We start from the raw sequence: 7,248 nt of genomic DNA on the forward strand, positions 1-7,248 counted from the left end.
CATCCTAACCAGCCAGTTGGCATATATGCGATGAAAGATTTAAAAGGAAAGAAATTTAACCCATAGGGACAGAAGAAGCAGGTGGCTGAAAAGAGGGCTATGAACAGACTAATGCTTTTTTTTTTTTTTTTTTTTTTTAAGAAGGTGCTCCAGGAATAAAACCCACGGTGGTTGTGCGGACGTGTGAGTCTCGTGATTGTTATTCGTGGGAGGTTCGGGTTGGCTGGACCCCGAGCTCCCCATTAGGAGGAATTCTGTCCTTCAGGTCGCCCTCCCCTGTTCTGAGCACACCCTGCCTGCCTTACATGAAGGGCTAAGTAGATGCGTTCACTGGACAGAAGCTTCTAGACTTGTAGATGAGCATGCGTCGGCTTGCCCGCACGGGCTCCCGGGTTGTGTCTCTGATGAAAGGCTCCCGCTGAGGCTGGTGGACCCTGGTGCTCTTTCTGTCTCTACGTCGTCTTTCTCTCTTACCCTGTGGGTGCTGTTCGCTGCTGCTGAGCTCCAGGGATACTGGGGTTTGTTGTTGTTGTCGTTGTTGTGTTTTATAAGCTGCTCCCAAACCAGGCACGTACAGCCGAGGTAACGCATGGGAAGTCCCCACCCGCGTCCTCCGGGGAGGAGGGGCTGCGCGGCTTGCCTGGGGCCCGGCGGGGAGCCTGGGGTCCCAGACAGAGGCGTTCCAGCCGGCACGGCTTCAGGGTCACACGGCACTTCAGCCAAAGGAGACAAAGGCCTCCAAACTGCATTAAATCACACGCGGGGGACACTGACACTGGGAGTTACGCTTATAGACACCTGCCGTATCTTCCTCAGCATCCTGAGTAGTAGGCAGACTAGGCGGACGAGGAAACACTGAGACCAAGACACTTACTGCCCAAGGGACGGGTGTGGGAAGCCAGGAGCTCCTTCTATAGCATTTTCTTTTGCTTTCTTTCATTTTAATTTTCTCCACTTGGTGGATCTTAGGGCTAGATGTTAATTTCCACCACTTTATTTTTAGGTCTTCCTTTAATGTTGCATTGTTGACACCATTGTATACAAATAAATGATATACCTGAAGGGCAATCTTGTTGGGTTTTCCTTAAGATTTCAGTTGAATTCAAGTGATTGTCTTTGATGACATTTACCTCCCCTGCCGTTCTTGGACTTTTTAAGACAGAGTCACCATTGCTTTAAAAACAAAACACACACACACACACTCAAAACTCCTGTCATTTACCAAGTATCGATGGCACTTGAGAAATAATAGCTCTATTATCAACTAAAAGATGTTTCTTCAGTCATACGATTCTTTGCCCTAGAAAACAGAAGCAGAGGTGTAGGTAAACATAGCAGGGATGTGCTCCAGGTACCAGCATGGAAAGAATCACACACTAACGAGGCAGGTGAGTCTGAAGTCTATAAGGAAAATGAAGCAAAGCTGGACGGTTAGCTGGTGGAAGAGACCACCACCCACCTCGAACCTGCTGCCTGGCCTGTGGTGGGTTCCCACGAAGTATGTATTTTAATGTTTTTTTTTTTTTTTTTTAATTATTTCTGAGAGAGAGAGAGAATGTGAGCAGGGGAGGGTCAGAGAGACAGGGAGACACAGAATCTGAAGCAGCTCCAGTCTCTGAGCTGTCAGCACAGAGTCTGACGTGGGGCTCGAACCCACGAACCGTGAGATCATGACCTGAGCCGAAGTTGGACGCTTAACCGACTGAGCCACCCAGGCACCCCTGTATGTATTTTAAATTTTATTTTGAGCGAGTGTGCACACGTGCGTGTGAGCGGGGTAGGGACAGAGAGAGAGAGAGAGAGAGAGAGAGAGAGAGAGAGAGAGGATCTCAAGCAGGCTCCACACTCAGCAGAGTCCGACGCGGCTCCATCCCAGGATCAGTGAGATCATGACCTGAGTGGAAGTCAAGAGTCAGACGCTCAACTGACTGAGCCACCCAGGTGCCCCTCCTCTGAGGTATTTAAATAGAAGTTGGGGGCCTGCTTGCAGGGACCTGAAAATGTGTGTCAATAAAGAAAAAAAGATCCACTTAACAATTATGAATAAAAGGCTGAAAAATACAAGAGCACAGCTCCTGGTTTTACCGGCGTGCATCCATTATCAGTTAGGGCGTCTGTTTGAATTTTCTTACCACACGGGGAAGGGGTGGGGAGCAGCCAGGCCCCGAGCCCCCTGTGGGGTCTTGTTGGAGGGGGTGGGTGGATGGTCAAGGGCAGCCCCAAGTGGGCGGGGTGCGACTGTGAACCGATGGAGGGCTTCAGAGCTTCGCCCCAGGGATGCCAGGATAAGAGCAGTTTACATCAAGGCACTTTTGTCCGGCAGAAAGGCTGGCGGCTGTACTTGAAGTCGTGCTGAAGTTAAAAGTGACCTTGAACGCGTGGGAGTCCCACCCTCGCCCTTTGCAGGTGAGGCGGCTGCACACAGAACGCAATGAAAGACCAAGGAGGCGTCTCAGTGGCAGAAACACAGCCGCAAGCGAGGGCTCCCCTTTCCCGCATTTAACACACACATCGGCCATCTATGATGATGGGTCATTATTATCGGGTATTATTTCCCACATGCTGCGTCCTTCTATAGATGGGCATTCTTTTCACGAGGGTGTTGGTTGTTACTTAAGATATAATTAACTTCACATCAAGAATTGTTTTCAAGAGATTTGGTTAATGTCTCACAGCATAAAGATTTTGCGTGGCACGCGCCCTTTGCTTCTGGGGCACGGTTTAATCACTAAAAATTTGATTCATCTTCCTGGCGTGCTATGTTTTATTATAAATAAATAGAGCATTTTCAGATCCTCTCCATCACTGATGCAAACTACACTACCTAGAAAAATCAGTACGATAGGCAAGACTCTTCCATTTCAATGCTGAACATTTGCCTTCAAGGAGCGCCTGGGGGGCTCAGTCGGTTAAGCCTCCAAATTCAGCTCAGGTCAAGATCTCCGGGTTCGTGGGGTCGAGCCCCAGGTCGGGCTCTGTGCTGACGGTTCAGAGCCTGGAAGCTGCTTCGGATTCTGGGTCTCCTCTCTCTGCCCCTCCGGCACTCATGCTCTGTCTCTCTCAGAAATAAACATCAACAAACAAAAAGAAAATCTGCCTTCAGTACGTCTATAGCGTGGATACCGGACATAAGCCCAAATCAACTGGACACAAAAAGCAGTGGGACACACAGCGTCGTGTCCTTGGCACAGCAGTAGCAATCGTGTCTCCTTTGGAAGACCTATTTGCTACCGAAGGAAAGGGTAGGGCGATCATCCTTTTATTACACACTTTAGAGAAATGACTTTTCCTTCTCTGGGTTGTTTTTTAACTTTCACTGGTTCTTCTCTAGGTTGGGTTCAGAGACTGACAGCAAGGTGCACAGCAGTCACCTAGTGACTGGTAGTTTGATTTTTTTTCGCATTTCCACTGCGCACCTTTATCCCAGTGTTCCCAGTGTGAAAGGAACGTGATGACAGAAGAGTGGAATGGAATGGTGGCGGGTGCGGGGAGCACAGCGACCCAGGGCAGGGACTTCACAGCAGCCTGCCTACCTTTCAGACAGAGCTAAGAGCATCTGACTGTGACAACCCCCGGGGAGACGTTTCTATAAGTGTCCTTCTACCCAGCTGAAGAGAATAACAAGTGGCTGCATATTACTTCCCAGTGGAGTTTGGCTTGCCCAGTTTGGGAAACACAGTTTCAAAAAGAGGGTGGAAAGAATGACGCGGTGTATTTGGTAACTTAAGTTGCAATCTTACAAAGGCCACGGTGTAAGTTGCAAATGCAAGACTTGGCGGTTGTTCTTTCATTTTAGCCAGACTGCTCATTAGTGATACTGGTATGTAGGGTGTAACTTTCTGCTTAGTCACTTGGCTGTAAATTGTGCTCTGGAATTTGGATGTGCGGCGAAGGCGGCATAAAATGACCGAGTGGATGGGACTATTATTCTAGCCCCACCTGAAATTGTGGGCTCCTGGGGAATCTGGAGGGGGGGAGGGGGAAGGAAAGCTGCCTTTCATGAGATCCTCTTGGAGGGGTGGGGTGGGGTGGGGCTTCGAAACATGGGAATCCTTCCCTTGGCTGGGGCTGTGATCTGCGGCAAGACTGTCTAGGGCCCTTGGCTCCTCTGTGCTGGGGCCGTGGTCATCTTGCTCACCTCCCTCCTGAGGTGAGGAGGAGCCGCAGCCTGAGATCTGAGCACTTTCGGGCAACTAGGAGCTGCTTCGGCCCTGACTGCTGCTATGCCCTCACACCTGCAAGTGAGGCTATCTCCCCAGGAGGTGGGGAGCGCCCATGCGTCTCAAGACCTGCAAAACCCCAGGAGCAGAGACAGCCCCAACCGCGCAGGCACCCCCAATCTTCCCCGGGGAGGCCAGCATTGAAAATGCGGTTACAGTAACCACCGGCCTCTGGCTTGCTTCAGTCTGGTGTCACCAAACATGATTTCATCGGCGTTACCATCTTACAAGGAACACTGGACTTTTTCCTTCCTCCCGCGAGGGAAAACGAAGGCTTCGATAGCAAACCGCTTTGCTCGAGTGGATCTCAATCGATCTGGAATCAGGTGTTGAGATAACTAGAGTTCATTTTCCTTCTTTTCCTCTGGCCACTAAATTAGGCGGCTCCTGGAGACTGGGTGATCCAGGGGCAGCTAGAGAGGTTTTCGGATCCTCTTTTCGTGAGGGCTTTATGTGACACTTTAGGATAAAATATGATTTGTGAGCTGTGAGTTCGAGTTTCATGGGGAAACCAAGGGGCTCCCTCACGGCCCTTTGCGAGATCCGCATTCACATTACGTGCACGTCCTGATTTGAAAACGGGGCACACAGGCGCCCACGGGCAGAAGGCTCTGGACAACTGTAATTACAGAGAAACAGAGTGGAAAGCAAATTAAAAAAACAAGCGAAAACAGAAAGAAAAAAGAAAAGAAAAAAGAAGGAAAGGAAAATACTTTGAAGGCGCTTTTTCCATAGGAAAAAAATATTTTATTTTTTTAAGAACAAATTCAGTTTGAAACAGACGTGGAATGGGACCTCACGGACTGCGGTTCCGGGGGGCTGACTGCGATGTGGAAGGAAGGAAAGCAGACTGAAAACCTAGGACAGGCTATTAAAATAAAATGAAGAAAGAAAAAAAATATTTATAACTCAAGCATAATACTGTGTTACTTACAAATTGGACAACGAAATCTTAAATAAATATCCATGGTACATAATTACGGCACAAATATGCAGCAATTTGGCAAACCTTTTATACCATTTCTTTTTCCTCATTACAGTGCAAAGGGGGAAGACACTGCCGTTTAACACGCTGTAGCTAAATACATTGCAAAATTCAGATTTTATACAAAACATCTTGCTTAGACTTTATAAAAAACCAACATTGCTCTATGTACACAATCTGGGTAAGAAAAGCCATTTCTGTCTTGTTTTCATGTGTATTTTTATTAAAAAGGTGAATAAGGCTACTGTAACATCCCAAATCCATATACAGTAAAATCTGAACCTATTTACAGCATCTTCACTTAAACGTTTACGGTGCAAATTCCAAAGTCAGGTGACTAGGGATGATATTACAAGCAAGGCATTTACAGTAACTTTTTCCAAAGCTGAACCAACTTCAAATAAAGGGACAGTTGGTAGATTGTCATATTCTGCACCAGACACAAAACAGACGCACAGAACACTTTTCAATTGGTTGCAGGTAACTCTTCATCAAATTCATCTGGTTTTTTCACAGTTTAGCATATAACCAAAATCTAGCCAACCGAGGAGACACACATTTGATTTCATTAAAATCAGACTATTTCCCATTTTTCCCCTTTTTGCCCCTCTCCCCCATCCTAAAGGTAATTGTTGATGGCTTACAAGAAAATCTTGCACGAATGCACGTAAAGGAGAGGGTGGGGTGATGGAAAGAATTACATATGTACTGTGGCCGGTCGCCATGGCAACCGTCCACAGAAATATGATATAGATATATATAATATATATTGTAGATATATATTATACATATATGTACACATGTATACCACTCACCCACTCACACATACACACACGCACTTTGGACCAACATCATTTTCAGGTTCAGGAAATAGAGAAGGAATGATTTCCGTGACAATTCATTTTTGCAGGTACTCACTGGAGGTCTGAGAACCTTAAAATGCTGTTGCTACATTTTTTTTTCTCCCAATTCAGAAAGCAAAGTGTTACCATAGTAACAGGACTATGTTAAAGATGTCTATTTTGCATAGCACATAAAAAGTAGGTTTCCTGTTTACTCGTTTTTGTTTCCCAAAAGGGAGGGGGCTGGGAGGGGGTGGGGGCCGGCGCTCAACCTGCAGCCCCGAGCCCCCTCCGGGGGGACCCGGTAGATTTTAGGAACACTTCAGCCATAAGGCAAGGGAAAACACAACACAGAAACGAAATGCCGGAACATTTTGCCATTGTTAAGTATACGGTGCGGGAACATCCATTTCCTGGTTTGTGGGGCTTGCATTTCCTAGTCTAGGCTTACGTGAGATGCCTTCGGAGGACTGGGCTATTTCTGTATTTACTCCCCTTGTCATTTCTGGAGCGAGGCTGTTTCTCCCAGATGTAGCTGTCCCATTTTTCCTTCTTCGGCACTGGGCGTTGGGGCCGTGTGATTGCCACCAGTGAATTTCCCATCTCTCCGGTGTGGTTTGTGTGCAATCGTAACGTATATATTAGTACAAATCTTTCGGTTTCTATCCCGGGTGTTCTACAGACCTGTCACAGACGCGCCACCTTCCTTCTCCCCTCGACATCACCGTTTCTTTCCGTCTTAAGGACTCAAAGCGGCTCGCACTAGGCTTCCCCGGACACGGCGCCTCGCTCAGTACCTGCAGCCACAGGGTCATGAGGCTGAAGGAGGGGNTTTCTTACGGGAGAACCGCCTCACTGGCTGGCGATGGAGTTACAGCCTGGCTGACCTCGGCCTTCCTCCCCTAACGCTTTCCCTGTTTCATAAAATGTGATCAGTGTAGCAGCGCAGTCGGCCTGAAACGCCCTCCAGAGGGACCGACCCTCCCGCGGCGCCGCCGGCCGCCCCCGTCCTCCGCGCGACGCCCTTGGGCAGGNACACGGTTTCTGGAAGCGTGTTACCAGCGGCGCCAGCTGCGGCGGTCCGGCCCCCGGGGTGAGGGTTCCAGCAGCGAGGCGGGGCGTCGGGGGGAGAGCGGCAGGGGTGTGTGCAACGCGCAGGCCGGGCGCGGGGCCTCTGAGAGCCTCCCCGGGCAGAGGCCCG

The sequence above is a fragment of the Crocuta crocuta genome, unplaced genomic scaffold (genome assembly GCF_008692635.1).
Source record: "Crocuta crocuta isolate KB4526 unplaced genomic scaffold, BGI_CrCroc_1.0 scaffold31, whole genome shotgun sequence".
Lineage (NCBI taxonomy): Eukaryota > Metazoa > Chordata > Mammalia > Carnivora > Hyaenidae > Crocuta > Crocuta crocuta.